Source organism: Mustela lutreola, chromosome 5 (genome assembly GCF_030435805.1).
Source record: "Mustela lutreola isolate mMusLut2 chromosome 5, mMusLut2.pri, whole genome shotgun sequence".
NCBI lineage: Eukaryota > Metazoa > Chordata > Mammalia > Carnivora > Mustelidae > Mustela > Mustela lutreola.
Window position 1 is genome coordinate 84,783,196 of NC_081294.1, and position 26,757 is coordinate 84,809,952.

Sequence of the window (26,757 nt, forward strand, 5' to 3'; positions counted from 1 at the left end):
AGAAAGTAAGAGCAGAAAACGAGCTAGAGCCGGGAGCGAGGCTGGAATACATAGGCATGTGTTCAACATCATATGATGAAAAGCTGAAATTAATGCAAGCATAGAGATTTTTGTTCCTAAATCGGAAATGCTGTGGACTCTAAAATGCTCTTTCTCTTTGCTGAAAAGTGAACCAGCCATTAGACAAAGCAAGTCACAGCACAACTGTTAGCTCCATAAAATCAACAGCTGAAATCAACAAGATCAGATTCTGAACAGATGTCAGGCCCCTTCTCAGGAAGGGACTATCCAGTCAATTTAGATTGGACCTTGAATAAATCATTTTTTGGAAATCACTGGGAACACTGTATTTTTATCAAACCTACTTTTCTCTTTCTTTACTGTCCACCAACCTTGTCTGTGTATACTTCACAGACTCAGGAGTGCAGATCACTCAGGGAAGTAAACTGTATTACCTATGAAATTAACTTTTCTTCCTTCAATATCTCTATCACTTTTTGCTTCATAGAGGCAGAGAATTTCCTGGGTTTATTCACCACTTTTAACCCCACTGCTTAGCACAGAGCCTGACAGCAGGTATTCAGATATAAAAATGTTTATTGAGTTAAGTAAATGAAGCCAAAATGGAATTTTCAACAGCAGAAGTAAAGAACTCTTTCAACCCACAAAATATTTATGTTGTTCTCCCAAATAAGGACTATTATAGAAGGAGGTGTAATTCACAATCTACTTAATGGTAATGCCATTTTACCCCATGTTAAACTCTGGAGTATATTAATAGCATCTAACTACTTAGAAATTTAAGCAATATACTTTCAAATGTAAGCAATTTACTTCTAAGAAACACATTTTCCCCCTAGTACTTTCTTTGACTTATTACTTCCTGACACAAAAAGTAGGAACTACGATTGCTCATTTAAGGTTTGAAACCACTTCTATAGACAGTCTTACTAGGAAAAGTAGTTTCAAAGGTTCAGATTTTTTTCTCCACATGGACCTTACAGGAAATTCTGAGAGGCAAATTTCCTCTTTGGATGGTAAGCAATCTTTGACAGTTCCAAAATTCTGGGGCCCTAGCTTATGACATTCTAGATCATAATAGCATTTGTATAGATAATTATTAAACTTCATCTGCTTACTTACCTCATACTGTGACAGATGAATGCTACTGCTACTGCTAATCATCATCATTACTATTATTGGCTATTTACTACTGCTAGCCGCTGTGCTAAGCTATTTAAAAGCATTATCTTTTATTTGACGTGGGTGTTAAAAGTCATCTAGTCCAGCCCTAAATGTATGATTTATGAATCCTCTCTACAACTCCCCACTGGGAGACACCAACATTCAAATAAAGAACTGCAGGCCTGAAGATGTGATGAGTTTTGGAACAGAGAAGCAAAGCAGACACTATCAGAGCACAGAGGAGATCCAGTTCCTTGGGGAGGACTCAGGCTGCTTCTAACAGAAGGTACGGCTGAGCTGAGTCTTGAAAGATGAGAGAGCACTTGTCATATGGTTGAAGGAAGAAGGAAGAACTGAATAAATATAAGATTTGGTAAGAATCACAGATGTACCGAGACTTTTGATTAACTGGAGGATGTGAGGATGGGGAAGGAGAAGGAATTTGGAAAGGGCTCATTTTCGTATCTGATATTAAGCTCATCTGAATTCTTACTTTTCAAGTAAAACTTTCAATTTGGGATGAAGGGTTCCAGATTCTGATCTGTACAGTGAAAAATTGTTAAATAATAACTCTTAAAATCTTTCTGTATGTCAAGCACTGTACTTACCATTACACATTTATTATTTCACAAAAACAAATTAATAAGATAGATATCATTTTTCCACTATACAAGAGAAGAAATTAAAATTTAGTATTTGCCCAACTTTACTCAGCTCTTGTATCTATGAGCCACTCGTTCAGTCAGTTGTTCCTCGAGAACCTGTGATGTGTCTGTCAAAATTTGAAGTGGGTCAGCCCGATTTGAAAACCATTTGTTTTAACCACTACACAGCACCTGTCTCTGCCTTAGCATCAGAAAGAGAATCTATATTTTTTCCTCTTCTCATTTATTAGTTTTTAAAGTTGTTTTTTTGTTTTTTTTAATTTGAGAGGGGATGGAGAGAGAACAAGCAGGGAGAGGGGCAGAGGGAGAGTGAAAAGCAGACTCCCCGCTGCACAGAGCGCGTCTGACTCAGAACTTGATCCCAGGATCCTGAAATCATGACCTGAGCCAAAGGCAGATGCTTAACCAACTGGGCCACCCAGGTGCCCCTCACATTTATTATTATCTTTACCACTCTCAAATGACTCAGGAACAAGTCATATTCTAGAGAAGTCAAAGTGTGAGGCTACTAAACACATTTCTTATCCAGAGCATGACAGAGATTTAACACAAAGCTGTGTATCATTATTTTAGCTATGCTCTGAATGCCAACTGAGTTCACTGCTTAGGTCATTTCACTGATAAACCCCATTTTTCAGGGCACTTATAATCTAGCAGTTAGTGCTCGCTTCGGCAGCACATATAATCTAGCAGTTAACAGGAGCACCTGGATGGTTCAGTGGGTTAAGCCTCTGCCTTCTGCCCAGGTCATGATCTTGGGGTCCCAGGATCGAGCCCTGCATTGGGGTCTATGCTCGGCAGGGAGCCTGCTTCCCCCCCCCCCACCGCCTGCCTCTCTGACTACTTGTGATCTCTGTCAAATCAATAAATAAAATCTTAAAAAAAAAAGAAATCTAGAAGTTAACATTTTTCCTGTGTGAAATAGGCGAAGACAAGGGAGTACTTTATTTTAGCAAAATAGTACACACAAAATAGCTATTAAGTCTTAAATGATCAACATGAGAGAGATAACTAGGTAAGATGGGATTTGAAGTCTAAATCTAGGGCTGTGGTGGAAAATCTAGGGCTTCGTACAGAGACTGACAAAATATAACCGATAGTGGTAAATAGGAATCATTAGTATTTTCTTTGTATTCATGCAGATGGGGTAACGGAGACTTGTGAAGGCACACAATTGGCTTGCAGCCCAGAGCTGGTAAGTAACGGAGTGAGGCTATCCTCCAAGCTGTTTCACTGGAAAGCCCATTGTCTTCGCTCTATCTCTACAGTACCTCCCTCTTAGGGAGCTGGTGAAAACGACATGGAATAACACAGGTAAAGGGTTTAGCAGAGCATGTGTCATATAAGCACTCTCTTTAAAATCAGTTTGACGTCTGAACATTTAATTGCTGCCAATCACTGTTTTTGGCCCTGAATAAATACAATAAAACATATAAAATAGATGTGTGGCTCATGGAGCTACTGTGTTACATGGGAGAAACACACAATAAGCATGATAAATAAAGGCGTAAGTACTATGCTGGATGATGACAAAGTGCTATGGGGGAAAAAAAACAAACCATAAAGCACAGAAGTGACAGGAAGTGTCCAGGTGGGGTTGTAACTTTAGATAAGGAAGTCTAACCAAATAGGTGCTATTTGTCCAATGGCAGGAAGAGGGGAGGCATGCAGATGCCTGGGTGGTGTGGGGGTAGAGGGGGAGCACTACAGGCAGAGGGCGCAGCAAGTACAGGAGCTCCTCAGCAGGAGCGGACATCCCAGTTCCAGGAACTGCAGGCAGCCAGCTAGGCTGGACCGAATGAGCAAGCGAGGAGAGCAGCCAAGTTGAGGGCAGACACGAATGGGAGGGCAGTGTGTGCAGACCATGCTGTGCTTTTTAGGCTACTTTACATCAGCTTGGGCTTTTACTCAGCATGAGGGCCCACTGGGGATGCCCTGATCTGACTCAGGTTTTAGCATTTCACTGACTGCAACAGGAAGAGCAGAAGAACTGGTGGCATGCATGACGCACAGAGACAGGTTTGGAGGCCTCGGGAAAAATTCAGGTTTGAGCTGGTGGTGGCTTAGGCAGGGGTGGGAGCTGTGGAGGCAGTGAGAAGGATCAGATATAAGCTGCTATTAAGCCTTCTTAAATTGGCATCTGGCCAAAATTACAACCTGGTCTATCGGTTTTTAAGCTGAGATGAGAAACCACAGAGGCCTGAGGAAGCTTTAAATAATGTGCTATATTCTTTGTCTTTGAAACATATTAAAAACTCCCAGTCTAAGAAAGGCATTATGCCAGGCACTGCAGATGAAAGAGATGAGGGTGACTATCCCTGTCCCTTTAAAAACTTAACTCTATTAAGAGGACAGTATACTTGACTATAAGCAGCACAGTGTGGCCATATGCATTCCTCCAATAAATATACTGGGTGAGGTTTTAGCTGGAGATAGATGAAATCCTGCTCTTGTGGGGTTTATATTCTAGTAGAGTGAAACAAAAAAATTAGCAAGAAATAGAAATTATACAGCAAATTAAAAGGCAATAATGAGGGACTTCAAAAAGAGCAAGCCCATATCTGTGCAACACTCTTAACACTGAAAAATTATGAACAATGTAATGTCCATGTAAAAATAACTGGCTTAATAAGGTGGTATGTCCAGTCTACAAATTAGTATGCAAAAGTTTAAAAATACATAAGTAAATCTAATGAATCAATGAGACTAATTTTACTTTCAGACAGATAATAAAGAGCAAGATAATGAGTGAGAGAAAAAGCCCGATGTTACACACACACACACACACACAAAATCTGTATGTACACATGTACGTATATAAAGCCACAGTATATTCTGGAATGACAAATGATAGGGTGAAAGGCACCACCTTGTTTAGGAATCAAAAAGGCTTTCTAGATTTGAACCCTGTGGAGAATGTAGTTCCAATTCTTTTTTTCCCAACCATGGGCCAGTCCATGGGCAACCATCCTCAGCTCTGTGGCTTTGTGGCCACCGCACAATCCATTGGTAGCCCTCTGCCCCACATTGGCAACAGCTCTGACAATTACATACTTTGATCTACTCCAAAAAAGCTGAGACCCTTAAAGAGGACAGGGTTGGTCCTGGGTGAGTACAGGGTTTCTTGTTTTACTCCTGTCTTCCAAGGCATTCCTGGGGGCTTGGATGTGACCAGAGCCCCTACTGGCCTCCTTTCTCAGGCTCTGCCACCATCTCCTCGAGCAGTGCCACGGTCCATTCTGTCTGTCCACCCCGCCTCAAACCCCTCCCCGGATCACAGATCACTGTGTTTGATCAACCACTTCTGCCAATGTGCTAGCAGATTAGGTTTGTGTTCACAAACTCTCCCAACCCACCAACGCATGAGTTTTATTTTAAAAAGCAATTTAGGAGGCACAAGTATTGCATGAGATTGTGTATGAGGAAACTAGCTGTTCCCCATAAACCACTGTATTAAATTGAGTTATTAAAATGATTATTAACTCTCCCACCCTTTCCACGGTACACACATTAAATGTTATGATTATTATTAACCTTCTCACCTCCTCCACAGTATACACATTGGGAAATGCTATTACTAAGCCCCAGTCCTGCTCCTTCTGTCACTGGGAAGGCATTCACAGAAACTGTGCTAGGCTTAAAGGCCTAGGATTTTAGTCCTCCCTATTCCTAAAGCTGCCTAATAGTCTCTCTCCTTATTTATCTATCTACCTATTTATTTATTTCATTTCAATTCAATTAGCCAACATATGATACATCATTAATTTTTGATGTAGTGTTCAAAGATTCCTTAGTTGAGTATAGCACCCACCACTCATCACATCACGTGCCCTCTTTATTGAGCATCACTGAGTTACCCCAACTCCCCCTCTTCCACAACCCTCAGTTTGCTTCCTGGAGTCAAGAGTCTCATATATGGTTGTCTCCCTCTCTTGCTTTTTCCCCTTCAGTTTTCCCTCTCTTCACTTATTGTCCTCTGCACTATTCCTTATGTTCCACATATGAGTGAAAATTGTATGGAGGTCCCTCAAGACCTTAAAAATAGAGCTTTCTTTTTATTTATAAGCTTACAAGGTATTCGAACATGCTTTATCTCATTGATATTCACAATGAGACTGAGGCAGACCCTAGTGTTCCCACGTTAAGATAAGAAAACAGGCTCAGAGCATGCAGTCGCTCACCGGTCTTGCTACAAGGCTGGGAGGTAACCTAACTTATCTCCTTACAAACGCATGTTCATGTACCACAACCCAAGCTTCGTCCCTGAAGGAGGTTTTGGCACACAGATTTTCTCTCCTGTAGCCTTGCCCAGAACAAGGGAGTGTTTCCCCTCCTACTCAAGAACACATGAGGGTGCTGCTGGATTAGGAGGATGCGAAAGAAGGAGCCTGGGAACCAGGGTGAAGACTACCTGGTTTGCAACTGTCCACATCTTGTGTGAGGACATCTGTATGTGAGCCCACTGGCCACACCTGCAGGTGCACACTCCTGAGCTTTTTGGCTCCTGTGTTTCCCTGCACAAGTGTCTGTTTCTGGATCCTTTTTCAAGTAGAATGCTCCCTGACACATCACATTTCCGTTGCAGGTCCTCTCTTCCTTAAATTCTAATGACATCAGCTTAAATGTAACTGACTCAAGGAAATTGTTGTAGGTTGAGTGTGCTCCTAAAAAATTATGGCCAAGTTCAAAGTCCCGGTACCTTTGAATGTGACCTTATTTGAGAACAGGCTCTTTTGCAAATGTAAGCAATTAAGAGGAGGTCTTACTGGATTAGGGCGAGTCTTAATCCAGTGAATAGTGTGCTTTTAAGAAAAGGAAAATTTGCACACACAGACACATACAGGAAACAATGCCTGGATGAAGGAAGCAGAGATCAGAGTCCTGCATGGACAAGCCAAGGAATGCCAGGGATTGGCAGCAACCACCAGAAGCTTGGAGAAAGGCACAGAAGAGACCTCAGAGCCTCCAACTCTGGTGACATCTGGGTTTCAGATTTCTGGCCTCCTGAACTGAGAAAGAATACATCTTTGTTGTTTTCATCACCCACTTTTTAGTAATTTGTTACAGTAGCCCTGGGAAGTCTTCCTGTTTTTTCCAGATCCGGCCAGGTTCTTCTCCTATACATTTTCACAGCATTGGCTATTTTCTTCTAAACAGCGTTATATCACAGTATATTAATATTTTTAAATCAATATTTATTGCCCCACTAAAATGGAATCCCTGTGAAAATAGATTATGTGGGGTTTTGCTCACTATAGTGACAATCATAAAAACAGTACAGTCTGCAACAAAATATTTTTTAAATAAAAGAAAGAGGGAATGAATGATTAGATTGATGAATGCAAGAAGAGAGCAGAGCACTTACAATTTTGGCCTGAGGGTTTGGGAGAAGCGTGCACCTGAAAGCAAAACAAAGATCTCTCTCTCCATCTCTCTTTGTCACAGAACTGTCTCTCTTCCCTCTCTCAATCTCTCTTTGTCTCTCTCTCTTGCTTGTGCCAAGTTAGATTCAGAACATTTGTCTTTTTAAAAATCTGTGGGGAATGAAAAGATTGACAAGACAGTTAATATCAGGGAAAACTGTCAACTCTAACACTGATGATAAACACTGTAAAACTGTGAAAAATGAAAACAAATGATCTCTTTCTACCAGTTAGAGAAAGTAGAAACTCTTTTTGTCTTATCAAACAGCACAACAGTAATTATTTGTACCATTAATTTTGTATGCAATCTAAAATGGCAGACAATTTTTATTTGATGAAAATAGTAAAAATCAGACATATTTTTCTATCTATAGAGTTAGCTATTTATAAATATACTCATATATCTTAAAAATTACAGAAAAAAATGATGTTGTACTGTGTTTAAGGGCAAAAGCTTTAGAGTCAGAGCCCAGGCAAAAAGACCAGCTTTAACCAAATACAATGACTACATTGGGCTTGGACACATTATTTAACTTGTCTCTGCCCAGCTTTTAATTTTGCCTCATAGGGTTGTAGTTTGGATGAAATCAGCTAATATATGCAAATACATACAAGAGTAATTGGCACACAGTAAAACTCAATACATTTTAGCATTCTTATTACTATTAGACATCTGACGTTTGATGAGACCTTGGTGAGTAGTCATTGAGATAATCTCATCCATTTATGTCATAACTATAAATTACAAATCATTTTCTTTTTTCAACTTTCAAAATTAAAAAGTGATGAACAAAATAGGCTGGTGAGTGATGCGTGGGGTTAGGAATGATGAAGAGATTTTGAAAACACTTTTCTTTGTAATAAGAAGATGCTGAAAGCTTAATTATTTTGGGGGGTGACAGGGAGTGGGGGGGGATATAATAAAATGTCCAAAAAAATGGAATTATAATGCCTTATTTCCATTTTAGTGGAGGCATTGACTTATTTTTATGGTAATTTAAATTAAAGTTTTTGTCCTTTAGTCCCAGTCTTGCCAAGTCACAATTTCAAAGGATTTTTAAAAACTTGGGTATAATGGCTTATGTGGTTTAAAGACTTAGAATTCCAATTAATTTGGGGGTTGAACTTCTGATTAGACATGTAAGATTTCAGTATAAAGTCAAATGTATTAAGCATATCTGTGGTGTTTCCTCCTTCCCAAAGAAATACTTTCTTACTATTGACATTTTCAGTATCTTCTTGTTAATGGATTTTATGCACAATTATTTAATATATTTAATCTTAGCTCTTCTCTTAGTGTCAGATAGGATCACCTTCATCCAACCTGAGATTTAATGTTGACTGGTCAGCTGGCAAGTGCTACACTACTGCCTACACTGGGAAATTGCTGAGATTAAAAGAGTTTCTTTAGGGGTGACTGGGTGGCTCAGTCTGTTGGGCGTCTGCCTTCAGCTCTGGTCATGATCCCAAGGTCCCGTGATTGAGCCCCAGATTGGGCTCCCTGCTCAGCAGGAAGCCTTCTTCTCCCTCTCCACTCTTCCTGCTTGTATTCCCTCTCTCGCTGTGTGTCTCTCTCTGTCAAATAAATAAATAAAATCTTTAAAAAATTCCTTTAAGCTTCTATTTTGGCTAGAGAAGATAAAGTTCATTTTCCAGGGGGATGCTAGCAGCTCCTTATCTTTTTGGGTGTCTCTAATCTTGTCTTTGTGGCTAATTTGGGGATCAAAATCATATGATGGGCAGTGAAAATAGAAACAGGACTCCTCAATGGGCTATCTATACCACAAGCAGTCATTACCCCAGACCAGAACTTTCTGATAGATGCAGAGGCCATTCAGGAAAATGAGCCATCCCAAGATTCCTACAGGTCCTCTAATTGTCTAGTGAAATTGATAGGCTATGCTTGTCAAAGCTGCTATCTGTCATTCTTCTGGACTCCCTCCATCTTTGTGCCTGATGATTTCCATCTGCAGCTTTCACAGTCTGATGTATAATTTGATCTCTCCTGCCTTTCTGAATTTTGCCTTCTCTGTGTTACTTTTCCTTTTGATACTGTGTATTTCTCAAACTTTTCTTATCTCTTAGTGTTGTTCAGATTCCTTCTTTGTTGTTGAAAGAGAGTTCATCTTTACAAAAAATACAGTAAAGATGGAAACAACTGTCAAATGAAGAAAATAAAACAGAGAAAACAGAACTTGCTTTTAAAGGCATAAAAATCAAGTTTTACATCACGTGTCCCTTTTAAAAAATTTATTTATTTGAGAGAGAAAGACCAAGTAGGGGTGTCGGAGGGGCAGTCAGAGAAAAAGAAAGTCTTAAGCTGAATTCGTGCTGGGAGCCCAACATGGGGCTCAATCCCACAAACCTTGGGATCACAACCTGGGCCAAAACCAAGAGTCAGACGCTTAACCGATTGCACCACCAAGACACCCCTTATGTCTTATTGTTTGGACCAAAGTAATGAATATGTGTGACTCAAAACTTACAATAATTATGACAAATTTCGTGTTTGAGGTTCTAAACTGCAGACAGAATAAACTGAAGGCACAGAATAATAGAAGCATAGGCAAGCAAGTCAATCTGTTTTGTATGTGACCATTTTGGGACATAGGACTAGAAGGATTTTCTCCCCTCATTCTCAAAGTTAGACTATAGATGAATATTCACAATCAAGTTAGAATCAAACCAAATCAAAGACATGATAAGATTAAACTCTCAGGATTCATATGGAGTGATTTTTGTACCAAATTTGGCAGTTTACAGATAGCTACCAATCCAACTAAATTAAGGGCTCTTCAGCACAAGCTTAAACAAGAAAAAGCCTATTCATTGGTTGACTGGATAAAAGGGAAAAGCAAAATGGCACCAACTGCCTGGTTTCCCTCCACACCCATTTTAGAAGGTTGAAGACCCTCAAGGATCAAGGCTTTCTTCCTTAAGACTTAACATAGGTAAAATTTATGATGGTTTCTCTTAGTCTGCAGCTTGACTACACCAGTTCCCATATTTTCTCTCTAAGGAGAGCCAGATGAGTAGGATTCCTTCTTATGGCATTATCTAACAGGGATAGCAGTGCTCCAACTGAAGTAGGCCTAGCTTGTGCCCTTGGCCCAGACATTTCTGTTCTTCCTTAGCTTCTGACCAGCAAAGTAAGGCTTGCTTCTCTCTTTTCTTCTCCTATTGTTATGGAAGCAAAGGTGTATCAGGGTGTTTGTATGTGTGTGTGTGTGTGAGAGAGAGAGAGAGAGAGAGAGAGACAGAGAGACAGAGAGACAGAGAGAGAGAGGACATCAAAGAACTAGCTAGCTCAGGGATTTTTCTCCCTCATTTACATTCATTTATTATATAATGATTTATAGAAGTTAAGAACTAATGTTTGGCATACCTGCTTGACTTAGGTATAAGTTAAACAAATCAAAACTTTTTTTCTGGTAAGGTTATGCAGAATAATACATATTTCTATTATACATTTGAAAGCCACAGCACATCCAGTATCTAAAATCTGAATACAATACTAGAATATGGCTTCCATTTCAAAGGAGAGATGAAAACAAAACCATATTCTGGGGAGATCTCAATATTACAGATCATTACCTGTCTTAACTCTCTTCAATCCAACAAGGTTAGATAAACACAAAAATCATGTTAAGACACATCCCAGTGGAGACTGGACAAAATTTAGTAAGCAGATACCAAATGCCAGTCATGCTTAAGATTGTTTTATATGGTACGAGGTTTACTGACACTTACCCACTGCACAATTTTGGGAGATGTCATTCATGTGTGCTCCCTAGAATTGTGCGAAGTGGTGATACAAAAAATAAATACAATACGGTCTTTCATTCATGCCCTCTGGCCTACAGAATGAAGACAACTTCTCTGGCATTGAAAGCTCTTTACTATCTGACCCAAATTCCATTTATCACAATTCATGTAGTCTAACATTTGATTGTATATAAAAATTTAAATATATAGGTATGCCTTAGTATTTTCCATATACATATATATGTGTATATATATGTGTGTGTGTGTATATATATATATATATATAGCTGTGCATACTATACATATATAGTAGGAAAACACTATATATAGAAAATATATAGAGAATATATATAAAGAATCTATTTGCTACCCACCTTTTCCTGTAATTGGCCTATACTCTTCCACCCCTTCTTGTCTTGCTCATGCTATGACCCCAACCTCATAAAGCAGATTGTATATAAAAATTTAAATATATAGGTATGCCTTAGTATTTTCCATATACATATATATGTGTATATATATATGTGTGTGTGTGTGTATATATATATATATAGCTGTGCATACTATACATATATAGTAGGAAAACACTAAGGCATACCAATTACATGCTGTAGATAAAGGACATTGAGAGAAAATGGAGCTGGAAAGGTAACTTAGGCCAGCTAAAAGGCTTATTCAGTAGGCCAAATGGATTGCTGATGGTTTGAATAGGTATGTGACATGAACAAAGTTGTGCATTAGTAAGTCAAATGGGCTACAGTAAGAAAATTACTGCAACTGTTAAACAAGATAGAATTAGGCTTTAACCTCAGTGGATATAGAGAAAACAAATGTAGAAAGATTTCTAGAATAAGAGAAGGTAATGGATGAAGAGATCCTGAAAGTTATCTACATTGGTGAGAAAGTAATTAGAGAAAGATGGGTACCTCGGTGGCTCAGTCTGATAAGCGTTTGCCTTAGGCACAGGTCATGATGCCAGTGTCCTGGGATCAAGTCCTGTATTAGGCTCCCTGCTCAGAAGGGAGCCTGCTTCTCCCTCTCCCACCCTGCCCTGCTTGTGCTCTCTGTCAAATAAATAGATAAAAACCTTTAACAAATAATAAGTAAAAAAAAAAAAAAAAAAGAAAGAAAGTAATTACAGAAGGAGTCTTTTATATGAGTAAGACCATGAAGAAAGAAGGTAGGAAGACAGGTAAGTGAGGTGGGAATAAGGCTGTGTGGCTTGGGAAATAGAGATGAATTAAAAAGAATTTCTTTTCCAACCATACACTGATCTAGTTTTCTTGAACATTTTGCCTACCTAAACACCTAAATTTACAGTTAACAACAAGAGCAACAACCAATAATGGACCAAAAATAGGATTCCAGAAATGTAAACAAGCACCAAGGATGATTCAATCTTGGGGGCATCAGTCAAAATGTGATGATTCTTGAACACTAGGGACAGGAACTAAACCCTAGTGTCTATCAAGAATATGGCCTTTTAGCGGGACGCCTGGGTGGCTCAGTTGGTTAAGAATATGGCCTTTTATTTTATGAAGGAGCCTGCATATAATTGGGTTAACAAAACAAAAACCTAATTATCAGCAAACTCTACCAGAAGAATACCAAGGAAATTGCCACAAGTCATCCATCCTTTATGATGGTGTGTGACCTAAAAGTATACTACCTATGTTAGTTGAAAACATGCTGGATGAAATACCAGTGATCTAAGTGAACAGAAGGAAGCAAACTGAAAACCTTTTTGGAGAAGGTTTTTTATTGTCAAAACAGAGCTCAAAAAATTCTCCCAGATAAAGTTCTAAGGTAGAAAATTTTACTGGGAAAAAGGAGCAGACAATAAAATCAGAGTTATAAAGATTCAAATATTGAAAACATCAGGTACAGGATATAAGTTATATATGTTAAAAATATTAAAAAATAAAGAGATTTTTAAATATAAGCACTAATTATAAAATACACAAAATGATGAAAATAACCACTCAAATAGACTTTCTAAAATAACCAAAATTGAATCTTTATAAGTGTAACAGTAATTTAACATTTAGAAAGGAAAAAAATAATTATAGTTGAAAATTAAATGGCTGGTGACTATCATGTTAAATACAGATGAAGAAACATTTAGTGAACTGGAAGACAGAGCTAAGGAAATTTTCAATAGTATGAACAAAATGAGATTGAAAAAAATGTATATGATGTTAAGACAAATGCAAATCACAGTGAGAAAGTTTAATATATATCTTATGGTATCTCCAGGATAAGAAAATGGGCAAATCTGGAGAGAAGTAATATTTGAAGAGTAATGACAATTTTAGAATTTAGCAAGTCTTATGAGGGAAATTCATCTGTGTGTTTGAACTTCCTTTATTATGTCACTACTAAATGTTCTGAGCCAGGACCAACCCCAATTCTCAGACTGCAGCCAGAGCTAAGAATTAGCAAATCTCCAAGGGGAAAAAAAGCAACTTCAGATCTTCAGATCATCTCCCAAAGTTTCTCGCTTTTCTAAAATTTGGTCTCCCTTGCTTCTGCAGCTCTCCACAGGGCTTTAAAATACAACTTGGGTAATAATATTTGGCTTTTCTACTTATTTTCAGTGGGAACATGGAACTATTATGAACTACTTCATTCTAGCAGGAAGAAATTTAGGGATGCTTCTTTGATATTTGAGCATATTCAACTGGTTGGACTGTCTGTGAAGGGGGGAAAGTGATAGAGGGAAATAGTGGTTGCTAGGAGTGAAAATATGCAGAACCTTGTATGCTACAGTAAGGAGTTCATTTTCCCAGAACTCTAGTATCAAAATATCATAAGGACCAATGCCATGAATGAAAAAATCTCTAAGGAGGGACACAAGATACAGAGAAGTAATACGATTCTGGATAGTGATGAATGGGCATTTTAGGATTACATGAAAAAGGAGGCTTGGATTCAAGAACAGTAGAATAAATGAATCATGCTGCCATCAGATACTGGGTTGTAGCTGAGTGGTAGAGGCAGGATATTTTAAAGATGAATGGAATGCAAATTTCTTCTCCTTACATTCACAATTAGTACAAGTAAGATGGAAAGCAGAGAGAAAAGTAGTGGGAGAGCTTTGTTGGCCTAAGCTTCAATGATACTGAAAAGTATTGCCCCCTCATCCTATATTTCCATCATCTCTACATTCTTCCAATAACAGACCCTCCTTCAGTGAACCATCCCTCTTCCATTCTCACCCCATACGAATTCAGTAGAGCTAACTGCTTCCTCCTTTACCTCTCTCCTACTTGCCTGGCAAAAGTTTGATACATGATCCAGAACTGGTTCTGGCAACTGGTTCTACAATGGACACAATTTTGTCTGGTGAAACTCAATTCCAGGACTTTTTTTTTTTTTTTTAAGATTTTATTTATTTATTTGACAGACAGAGATCACAAGTAGGCAGAGAGGCAGGCAAAGAGAGGAGGAAACAGGCTCCATGCTGAGCAGAGAGCCCAATGTGGGGCTTGATCCCAGGACTCTGGGATCATGACCTGAGCCAAAGGCTCAGGCTTTAACCCACTGAACTACCCAGGTGCCCCTCAATTCCAGAACTTTTCATGGAATTATTTTGCTCAAGTTGATGGAATGTTGGTCTACATCTGGTAGTGGCTACCAGGCAAAATTAAAGAAGAGCTAATAGGACAAGAGAACCCAAAGGTAAGAGATTGAGAGTCAGCAAGAAAGAACACTGACAATCCAAACATGCTTGAGTATAGTTCTATTCTAGACTTTCTATTTACATGGCATAATAAGTTACCCTTCCTGCTTACATCAGTTTGATATCACTTGCAAAAGAACAACTCCTGACAAATACACTTGAAAAAATTTGAATGGATGTTATTTGTTTACAACAAAATGGGAATTTCACAAGGCATTAAAAAGAGCCAGTCTCAGAATTTCAAGAGTAAAGGAGTTCAGAGATAAAAGAGCATGTTTTGACTTGATTCAAGTCTCAGAGCTACCTAGTTAATGGTAGATCTAGTGATAAAATCCAGATCTCTCATACTTTCTTCTCTCGGGAAGAGATAGTGTTGTGTTCTCCCTTTGTCTCCTTGCCTTCCCCTACTGGGGCCTTTGGTGCTAAAGAGGAAGAGGGATCTCCAACATCAGAGGTGGGGCAACGTAAGAAGAAAACTAACCAGGGGGAATGAGGGTAGGGTGAGGCGGGTATCCACTTTCCTGCAAGACTAAATTGTCTATTAAAAATCAATCAACTTCTCCACTTTTCCATGGAAAATCAATGAATCCTCTTTGATAATCAGCATGACCATTACTCAACAGTGAAGTCTGACAGGTATTGCTTCCTTAACTTGTACAGATCTTCAGCTGTCAGTAATTTTTGTAGTTGATAAGGCTGATTATTCTGACTTTGAAGAAAGGATCCGAGGTGGAGTTAGGAAGCTTCTCAGAAGCAAAATGCTGCAGCATGGCTGTGTGTAAAGGCAGTCTGATGCCCAACAGAGCTGTGTTTGTTCACTTTTCTGATGGATCCAGCATGTACTGGATGAAGCCAGAGAGAGAAAAATAGCACTCACAGCATAGCAGAGTGTGAATAACAAGGTACAGGCAAACATCTGCACACAAATCAACCAGGATAATTTTATCTCGTCATCTGCTATAGCCAGGATGCATGAGCGGAATCTCTCCAGAATCTGCTCATTGGTGCTTCAAGGGAGATTATTCCTTGCTCTTAAGGACAATTATCCTCTGATTACTTGATTCCTTGAAATGCCTTTTGAATCAGACAAGCCCATTATGAATGTGTGGAAAAACTTGTCTTCCTCAAGCTGGGTTTGAACCCCAGAGTTCCAATACAGTCTTTATCTTTTCTGCACCTTAAGGAGTAGATTATTAAATAGAGCCAGAGGGAATTCGAAGAGCACTTAACTTAGAGACAGTAAATGGTCACTTGTTAAGTAAAAGATATGCTTGAGGTGCTCTGTGACTTGGCAAAACTCTCTCCACTTTGGGCTTCAACTTTCAGACCTGCAAAGTTAGAGTTGGGTTTAGTGAAATCTAAGGTCCATAGGGCAGAAATACTCTGACCATCTATCTTCAGGATAAATGTGGCTGGGAGGCTGGTCATTTAGTTTAACACAAAGCATAAGAAGAGAGCAGTTCAATCTTATGCATAACTAAAGACTTGCAATTTAAAGCTATAATTCTTTTGTTTATATACCAGAAAAAGAATTTCTTTTTAAAGTGCCATTTTGGCATGGATGTGGGGAATCTCTCCTATACTGTGGTAGAAGAATAAACTAGCACAGTCTTCCTGTACAGCTATGTGGCAACATAATTAACAACTGGAAACGCATGCACCCTTTGACTTAGACATTTTACTTCTAGGAATTTCTACTACGGGTAGAGTTGCACATGTGTGAAAGACTTTTGTGTAAGGCTAGTCACTATAGCATTGTTTGTAGCAGCAAGAGACTGGGAACAATTTAAATGTCAGTATCTACAATGGAATAGCTGTACAGTGGAGTATCATGCAGCTGTGACAAAGAGAATGGAGAGAAAAGTCTTAAAATGTGTTAATAAGGAAATATTTTTTGCAGAAATGAATCACTTTAGCTACCTGACTAAAGAAAGGCTCAAAAGGGATGATGGCTCTTGTTGTTTTCCTTAAATCTTGAGTATCAGGAATGGGTTCAAGGCCAGTTAGTACATTCTAACAAAGAATTGACCAGAAACTCATTGCAGTCGGCACTGGTAAGGATGGGGATGGGAATTCTGGCTGAGGTATTCTATTCATGATCTCATCCTCTGTATTGTGCCTCTTCCCAATGACACCTGTCTGTTAACATCCTCTGTCATAAATACTCAAAATTCTCTTTCTTAACATTTTTTAAAAACAAACAAAAAAACAAACAAACAGTTATAGTATTGAATACCCAGAATGCACCATACAGTATAACTAGAAATTAATGTAAACTCTGCCATTTATCCTAAAAATGACAATCTACCTATTACCTCCATCTGTCAGAAGGCGAAACACAGACACTGAGAAGCTTATAGTCAACCCAGAGAATGACAGTCAGTCCAGGGTTCTTTCTGCTCCTAAAGCTTATGTGTGTTTGTCTTTGTGTTGTCTTCCTAGGACATGTGAACATATTTTTCTTTGAGGACGTGTGAACATTTTTTTATACCGGAAGTTGAACAGTTTAAACAGACACTACGATTTAATACACAGTAATTAATCCTAAGTGCCAGGAATTGTTCTGAGTGCCTGGTATGTGCGGCCAAGCTGTAAAGTCCCAGAAAGGACAGAAATGAACACGTGCTCCCATGGATGCTGGATGTCCATGACGGATGTATAGCCAATATTGATAAAAACACTGCTTCCCAAATGTCAGACATTTTCATATGACTCTCACAATTTTCACTATAGTTACATGCTACCAATAATATTATTTAATTTTTCTTTGAATCACCTTATTTCTTCCTTAAAGTCTATCTATTTAGCCTTCGTCTAAGCAGACATACTTCTAAGACCAAAGTTCTGGTGTGTTAGTAGTATTTTTCTACTAAATGCTACAATAAATATGTAATTATAAGGAAAAAGTCCATCCTTGTTCCACTTAATATCACAGTTTAGGAAATACTGGATTACTGCCAAATTGTGGTAGAGTGATGGGTCCTCTCCCCTCACCCATGAGATTCTCTCATTCAACTTTTAACAATGCCATTCTTCACAGAAATGCAAAGTGCAGCCACCAGTTTTGCTAGCATTGGTACATCCTCCCTGGTGACATATCCCACTCCAAATTTGATAGACATACACATTTTCCATCATGCATTCTCCCCAAATGTTTGACTAAGACTGCTGATGTGATATGTAACATTGGGTTTGTGACACTGAATTTGGTGAGTCAATGTTTGCTACATAAATAAGGTTCAAAATAGCAAGTAAAGAGTCTTCCTAGCAAAAAGGAATTGAAACAAGAGGTGGGAAAGAAGCCATGATCTGGGGCGCCTGGGTGGCTCAGTGGGTTAAGCCGCTGCCTTCGGCTCAGGTCATGATATCAGGGTCTTGGGATCGAGTCCCGTATCGGGCTCTCTGCTCAGCGGGGAGCCTGCTTCTCTCTCTCTCTCTCTCTGCCTGCCTCTCCGTCTACTTGTGATTTCTCTCTGTCAAGTAAATAAATAAAATCTTTAAAAAAAAAAAAAAAAAAAAAAAGCCATGATCTGAATTGATGTTTCCACAGAACTAGGGCTGTTTTGATGTAGGCTAAACATTGACCAGTCTGAGGAAAATCAGTTACAAAAAGGCTTTAGCTGGGAATAACTTTTTAAAAGATTTTATTTATTTGTTTGACAAAAAGAGAGAGAGAGAGAGAGAGCGCACAAGCAGAGGAAGAGGGGGAGCAGCAAACAGAGGGAAAAGGAGAAGCAGGCTACTCTCTGAGAAGGGAGCCTGATGTGGGGCTTGATCCCAGGACCCTGGGATCATGACCTGAGCTGCAGACAGACGCTTAACTGACTGAGCCACCCCGGCGCCCCAGCTGGGTATGATTTCTGAGTACTTTCTCCTAAGAGTAAAAGTCAGAAAGAAGGGAGATTTAAATTTATATTATATACTCCCAACAAATATTTAGCTACTTTCTAAAAGATTTTCTTAGGAGATATTCTTGGAAGTGTTAAATTATTGAGTATAAAAATATTATACACATTTGGATACACATGATGAAATTCTAACAAACTAAGGTTCAAGCGACAATAGAAGCACAGTATCAACTTAAAAAAAAAAAAAAAAGACAAATGAAAATAAAAGTAAAATTTAAAAAAGGAAAGTGGGCCAAAGAAAGATCCACACTTCTCTCAACAGTGAGTTTCAGACATTGACTCTCAAACTTTGAAGAGATTTAGCATCACCTTAGCAGTCAGTTAAAAGCTACCAAAGTTAAGCTCCATTTCTATTCATTCTGAATTAACTCTGAAGTGAGAACTTGGAAATTCTGTTTTTAGCAAGCTCCCAGGTGATTCTGACGTGCAACACACTTTACAACTTAACTGACAGCTAGTCAGGTGGGAGGAGGAACACGTTGGAATTACAATTACCAACATTTATAGTTTAATTATGATTAGTTTAATCATCAATCTACAGAGTAAACACCTCTTTAAACCTGTTATTTTTCATCAACTATTTTAACTTCTGTTTCTCCCACTCTAATATGACCCCCACACACTTCAATATTCCGGAAACTGAAACACTGCTTATGACTGACGTATTTCCTTTTCCTGAAAGATGTTAGTAAATCAGTGTTCCAAAATACAATGAATTGCTTCTTAATCAAGAAATACATTTGTGAGTGACCTCAAAGGTTCACACCATGAGGCCATTGTATAATCCTGTGGACTCCTAGGTTTGAACTGTGGGTACTCTGAAACCAATGTGTAGCCTAGGTTACTGCTGGTGAGTGAGGCTAGGCAACTGCCCACTTCCAAAAGCAGCCTTACTCTTTAGAAATGCAGTGACTTTCCTAAAGTATACATGCAGCTGAAGCACGTACTTTGACTTTCCTTAAAGTAAAGCACCATCACCACCTCACCAATAGCGCATTTTGCTTCCTGGTGAAAATCATCCCTCTGAGATAGCTAGTGATTGGCCCTGGTGTGGGCATGGAAAGACCTGAGAACGATCTTTGTATCTAAAAAAGAGTTCTTGAAAAAAATCAAGAAGTTAACTGTAGCAGCAAGTAAGATCTATTAAATAAATCATATACACAGTTTAGATTTGTGGAGATGTCTTATGTTTAAATGATATTTTATACGGCACCTCCATGACTCAGTGGGTTAAAGCCTCTGCCTTCAGCTCAGGTCATGATCCCAAAGTCCTGGGATCAAGCCCTGCATTGGGCTCTCTGCTCTGCGGGGAGCCTGCTTCCTCCTTTCTCTCTGCCTGCCTCTGCCTACTTGTGATTTCTGTCAAATAAATAAATAAAATCTTTTAAAAAATAAATGATATTTTATAACTGTGTTAAGAAAACTTCATTACATTAGGGGAATTGAGAAGATCTCAGACATTGGCTGAGAATGTTAGGGGTGTACATTATGCAATTACTATATGAACTTACATGTATTTGTGTATGAAGAGATACACACACAAGTAAATAAGTCAGAGAAACACAAATACTGTATGATCTCACTTAATTGTGGAATCTAAAAAAAACAAACTCAGAGAAACATATCAGATTTGTGTTTGGCAGTGGTGCAGACTGGAGGATAAGGGAAATGGATCAAGGTAGTCAAAAGGTACAAATTTCCAGGTATAAGACAATAAAGTTCTAGGGCTATAATGCACAACATGATGACTATAGTTACCAATACTGTATTATATATTTGATAGTTGCTAAGAGAGTAGATCTTAAGTTTTCATCAAGAAAAACTGTCACTGGGGCGCCTGGGTAGCTCAGTTGGTTGGGTGACTGCCTTCGGCTGGGGTCATGATCCTGGAGTCCCAGGATTGAGTCCCGCATCGGGCTCCCGGCTCCGTGGGGAGTCTGCTTCTCCCTCTGACCTTCTCCCCTCTCATGCTCTCTCTCTCTCACTCTCTCTCTCAAATAAATAAATAAATAATCTTTTAAAAAAAAAGAAAAAAGAAAAACTGTCACTATATATGGTGACAAATGTTAACTAAGTCATTGTGTTAATCATTTTGCTATATATACACATATCAAACCATTATGTTGTACATGTAAAACTAATACAATGTAATATGTCAATTATATTTCAAATAAAACTGGAAAAAATGTAATTGTATACAAAAAAGGAAATATACATGCACATGTTCCCTTAAAATGTTTATGTAAACATCTATAATTATTTGTATATGCACCCAAGCCTAAAATTACATACACGTAATTATTTCTATGCATATGCACATGGGTCTATATAAGCATCTCTATTTAAATATACACATATATAATCTTTATAAAAAATAAAAATAAATAAATAAATATACACATATATACTAATGTATATAGTATGCCCTTTAAATTATGTAAAAAATGCAGTTAAATAGTTTCTGTGGTCTAGCCTACTAATAATAGAGCAAGTCACATATTAATTCCTTATTCTGAAATCTATCTAAATCAGAGGAAAAAAGTTAATCTCTCTTTTCTTGTTCTATTTGTATTTTTTTTTTTAAGATTTACTCATATATTTTGAGGAAGAGAGTGAGAGCCCAAGCGGGGGGAGGGGCAAAACGAGAGGGAGAAGTAGACTCCTCACTGAGCAGGGACCTCAATGCTGAGCTCTAACGCACAACCCTAAGATCATGACCTGGGCAAAATCAAGAGTTAAATGCTTAACCAACTGAGCCAACCAGGTGCCCCCCTAAAAAATTTTCCAAAGATATTGCCACTGCTTTATAATATTACAAAGATATATACATTCTGTGGTGACACACGATTTTATCAACTCTTCCAACAAATATAGTAGCTATCAAAAAAGAAAAGTCAAATAAAATACCTAAAGCCAACAGGTATGCACTGTATGTACAGCAAAGTGTCAAGAAGTGAAAAACACAATATACAATCCTTTGTAATGGGCTTATTTCACTTAGAAGTAAAAAATCGTAGAAATCTAGTCTGAGCTTGCCACCTACTTAGCTGGGTGACCTTCAGAAATAAGCCAATTACCATGAGACCCCATTTCCTGGTCTGTAAAATAAAGATTATAATACTTGCTTTATCTCCTTTCAGAGTTGTTGTGAGGTTCATTAAGATAATGTATGTGAAAGTAGTTTGTATAGTGCCATACAAATGAAGGTTGTAGTTCTCTACTTCAATACCAATATTTTAATGGTATACAGCTATATATTATTATGGTGCAAAGAATTAAAAATGCATCAAGGCTTTGCTGAAGAGAAACATAAAATGATAGATGTGATGGGATACAGCTCTGAAAACTTAATTACATTATGCAAATGCAAGGTACTACTATTATTTTATATCTTGATGCAGATTTCTGGATCAGTTATAGGGATATATAGAAGTATATTTATATATAAATATATAAAAATATATAAAATATATTTCATAGGGATTCTGAGAACATGGGCTTGATGGAAAAGACAACAGGACCATGACTGATGATTGCTGGTCTACAGGAGTTAGGCCAAAATTGTATATTCTATGCAGTTACTCCTTTATTAATTTATTCAACAAGTAGTTCTTTTGCATTGGGTACTATGCTTAGAAATGAAGACTCAGTACTGAATAAAAGGCATGGTTTTTTTCCTTCCTGGACTTTTCAATTAGGCAGGAGAAACAAATGTTAAGGAACACGGAAGCAGGGTGACATACTAGTGACAATGAAGACAGTTTAGAGACAGATGTTGTGGGAAATGAGGGAAACTTAATTTTATTAAGCCTCGGTTTCCTCTTAGATAAAAGTGGAATAGTACTATCACTGACCTCATGAGTATTTTAGAAAATTAAATAAAACAATGAATGTAAATTATAGTGTGTAACACAGTAAATTCTTATGAAATGATAGACTTTAAGGTGTTCATAAAGAGATCTTTTCCAGACATACAACTTTAAGCTAGTTGCACAGACTTTATGCCATTTAGAACATTCTACAAGGAACCTTGCTTTATCCATAATTTAGATTTTAAAAAGTGTATGTCATGTTTTCACTTGGAATGTTGTTTTCTGATTCAAATCCTCTCTGATCTGATCTTTGGCTTTGTCTCAGCTCTTCAACTCTGTATCTACTATTAGCCCTGTGTCTGAAACTCTCCTCCTGTTCTGGGCTGACCTTTTTGGCTACACTCCACACTTATCTGCAGAAGTCATGATTTGCAGCTACTCCAGGAAATAACTAGAAAGTCCATAGGATCAAGATTCCCACTGGGTTTGCTCTCAGCCCTGGGAAGGGATCTGGTCAGGTTTATTTGTGATAAAGCAATTTATGTACCTTAGGTCTCAGTTTCTGCATCTGTTAAATGACAAGATTATTTGCCTTTTTATCCATCATTTTATAGTCTTGTTTCTCTTTCTTTTTAATTTGGCATGAAAAAGATCATATTTTGTATATAGTCCCTTGTGAAAGCATATGAATCAGTGGTAACAGTAGGAATATGCAGGATAGGTAACATTTAAAAAAGTCTTTCCACTAATAATGCTTACACAGGCTTCACGCACATTTCTTTGTGTGGCTTTCTTGCATCATAAAATTGCTTTGCCGATACCAGTTAGTGGAGGGGGGAGGAGACATTTTAAAACTAGGAATTGGATGTTTCACTTGGTTGCTCTCTCATCCATCTTAATTTAGACACCATAACCACACAGCACCTAGCACCCACCCCTTCCACTCTGACGGAAATAATGGCAACGTCTATGAATGTTGAAAAGCAAAAATGGAAGGGCACACATTTCAGCTTCAAACATAGACACTTCCCATTTTCTTTCTCAAATAAAAGCTTAAGCAGTAACCTTTCTGAGAATTCTGAATGTTGAAATAAATGCTCTTTATTATGCTGAGATCATAAACCCATAAACACATATCAGAAATATGTGTACAAGGAGGGCAGGAAAATGAAGTATAGGGAACTATCAAAAGTGGACAGCTCCAAAAAGAAACCATACCATCCTGAATATTGATAATATATTGTATAAATGTGTGACATTTTATATTTAAAATATTTCTAGCCAGGAATGATAGAATGCAGTTGACTCAGATTTGTTTTCACTTTTAAGGACTATAAAATTAGCATACCTTTATTATACTAATACAAAATTACTTAACATTTAACTTTTTTGATAGTTCACAAATTAAACCTTTTTGCAAGTGTGAACATTTTTTTTTTGGTCACCATTTTAAAGATTTATTTATTTGAGAGAAAGAGAGCACACAAATGCGTGGAGGGGCTGAGGGACAGGGAGAGAGAGAATCTGAAGCAGACTCCCCACAGGGGGGGCCCAAGGGGTTGGGGGGCTCAATTTCATGACCCTGAGATCAAGACCTAAGCTGACATCAAGAGTTGGATGCCTAACCAACTGAGGCACTCAAGCAACCCCATTTTTTAGGAAGTATTTTTAACAAACAGCAATAATTTTAGAAAAAACAATATCTGTATTTATAAACACTGAACATTCACTAAGACCAGATACTATTCTCAGGGCTCTGCATGCATCATCAATTTACTTGGAACAGTCTGAAGAAGTAGGTAATCCCTGTTCTAGTTACAAAGAAATTAACAGTAGAAAAAACAGTAAATGCTTAAATACATTGGCGATTCTCATTAATTAATGGCAGACCAGATAATTCTTACCAGCCCTCAATCAATAAAGACAACTTAAAAGTCTGGGGAAAAAATTCCAAGTTTTAAAAAACACTAAAGAACAAACAAGAATTGTAAAGAATTCCTGGGCTGAGATTTGGGGAGAAATAGAAACCCAGAGTCAAGAACACAGAGCAGTCAAGGGCTGGTTTGATGGTATTTGCTCTGAAGTGAGTTTTTGATAGACTAATCAGACTAGAGAGGAAAAAGCTGGGATCTGGGTAAACCGTCCTTGCTTTGGCCTGGCACCTTGGAGTGCTGCTTTTCTTTTAAAGAAAAGATGAAGTAAAGGTAATGAATATTCATAAAGACTCCCGGCTGGCTGTGAGTCATCTACATAACCCAGAAAATCTCAAACTCCAAACTTACATTAAGGTAAATCCCAGACTGCCATTACTCACGGAAGACTGGGAAAAGCAAAAGAAAATTGACGTGGAACGCTCAAATGATTTCTACTAACAATTATTGAAATACTATGCTCAGCACACATTCAAAGGTGACATGAGGAAAAAAGACTGCATTTGTGAGAAACCAACAGAACCAAGAGACAACAGAAGCAAAGTCGTCAACTACTGTAATCACCAGTAAGGTCCCATAAAACAACTAGGAGATAAAAATTGAGCTTGAATTTTTGAAAGGCAACCTTATAATATAAAGAGTAACATAGAAAAGACATTATAGAACTGAGAATGAACAACAACCCAAATTAAGAAATCAATAGATGAGTTCACTGGCAGTCTAGGAGCAATAGAAGAATCAGTGAATGAAAGACAGGTCAACCATGGAGAGATCAAGACATGGAAAATGATATAAGATGGAGGAGAAGATATTGAGGATTCTGCATTTAAGTCTGGTGTATGTTCAGTGGAGCCACAGAGAGATCCAAGAGACAGAAGGGGACAGAGGCAGTGTTTAAAGACATAATGGCTAAATTTTTCCTGGGATTGATGAAGCATGCCAATCCATGTATTCAAGAAGTCCATTAAGTACCAGCAGGAATCAAAGACAAAGGGAAAATCTTAAGAGCTATCAGAGCAGAATAGATAGCCAGACTACAGAAGAGAGTGGAATGATACTTTCAGTCTGTCAAAAGAAAGTAACTGCCAAATGAGAATCCAGTATCTACTAAAAATATACTTTAAGAATGAAGGTAAAATAAAGACATTTCAGATGGACCTTAATGAAAATTCTAAAGAGTATTCTTTGGGCAGAAAGAAAATGATACAAAGGAGAAATAAGGAACAGGAAAGTGACAAAAATCTGGGCAAATCTAGGGGCACCTGCGTGGCTCAGTGGGTTAAGACTCTGCCTTCAGCTGGGGTCATGATCTCAGGGTCCTGGGATTGAGCCCAGCATCGGGCTCTCTGCTTGGTGGGGAGCCCCTCTCTCTCTGCCTACTTGTGATCTCTCTCTCTCTCTGTGTGTCAAATTAATTAATTAATTAATTAAATCTAAAAAAAAAAAATCTGGGCAAATCTAAATGAGCACAGACTAACTTTAAAATTTGAATATTTCTTGGGAATATTTATGGAGTCTGTGTGAGCCATCATTACACATTACAAGAAAGAACAGCACATGGCTTAAGAAGTACCTATTCTGTTATATCTATTAGCTATCACTACATAGTTTGTCTTTTCATAATAGCCCAGGGATAATAGTTCTAAACACAGTAATTTAAAAAAAAAAAAAGAATAAAAAAACATTTTTCACAAAATTATTCACAAAAATAAAAGCACACAGTTCTAGAATCCTAAAGGGATACATAACGTTTTAAGGACTAGGAGGAAGATAGGTGGATTAAAATCAGGCTTTGAGAACTCTAGACTATGTTACAATGACCAGATTAGCATGAAAAGAATAGAATAAAGACTTTATAACTGCTAAATTTACAGAGGGAAGCAATTAAATGATTGTAAAAATTTCCTACTGAAATGCCTGGGTGGATCAGTCAGTTGGATCCAACTCTTGATTTTGGCTGAGGTCATGTTCGGGGTCCTGGGATGGAGCTCCATGTTGGGGTTTCCCCCACTCAGTGGGGAGTCTGCTGGTCTACCTCTCCCCTTACTCCTCTACCCTCTCCCCATTCATACACTCTCTCTCTAAAGTAAATAACTAAACCTATTTATTTTTATTTTTTTAAAGATTTTATCTATTTATTTGAGAAAGTATGAGAGAGCATGGGCAGGGGCAGGGAGAGAGGGAGAAGCAGATTCCCACTCAGCAGAGAGCCCGATGTGGGACTTGATCCCAGAACCTGGGATCATGATGTAAGCTGAAGGCAGATGCCTAACTGACTGAGCCACCCAGATGCCCAATAAATAGATCTTTAAAAATGATAATAATAAAAATTCCTATTAATCCGAAGAAATTAAGGGAAGAGAAGGAAAAAAACTAATATAGAACT

General features: G+C 38.0%; 1 protein-coding gene across 6 annotated transcripts in view; it reads right to left on the bottom strand.

Annotated features, from left to right (window-relative positions):
• The window catches only part of JAKMIP2 (janus kinase and microtubule interacting protein 2), a 175,537-nt gene that overhangs the window by 93,381 nt on the left and 55,399 nt on the right, over positions 1-26,757 (bottom strand). For 5 of the 6 annotated variants that reach the window (XM_059174984.1, XM_059174983.1, XM_059174982.1 and 2 more), the window contains exon 2: positions 7,216-7,384. The exons of the other annotated variant lie outside the window; for it this stretch is intronic. The gene's annotated coding sequence lies outside the window, so the exon portion shown is untranslated. The remainder of the gene's footprint in view (positions 1-7,215; positions 7,385-26,757) is intronic. 6 annotated transcript variants of the gene reach the window in all.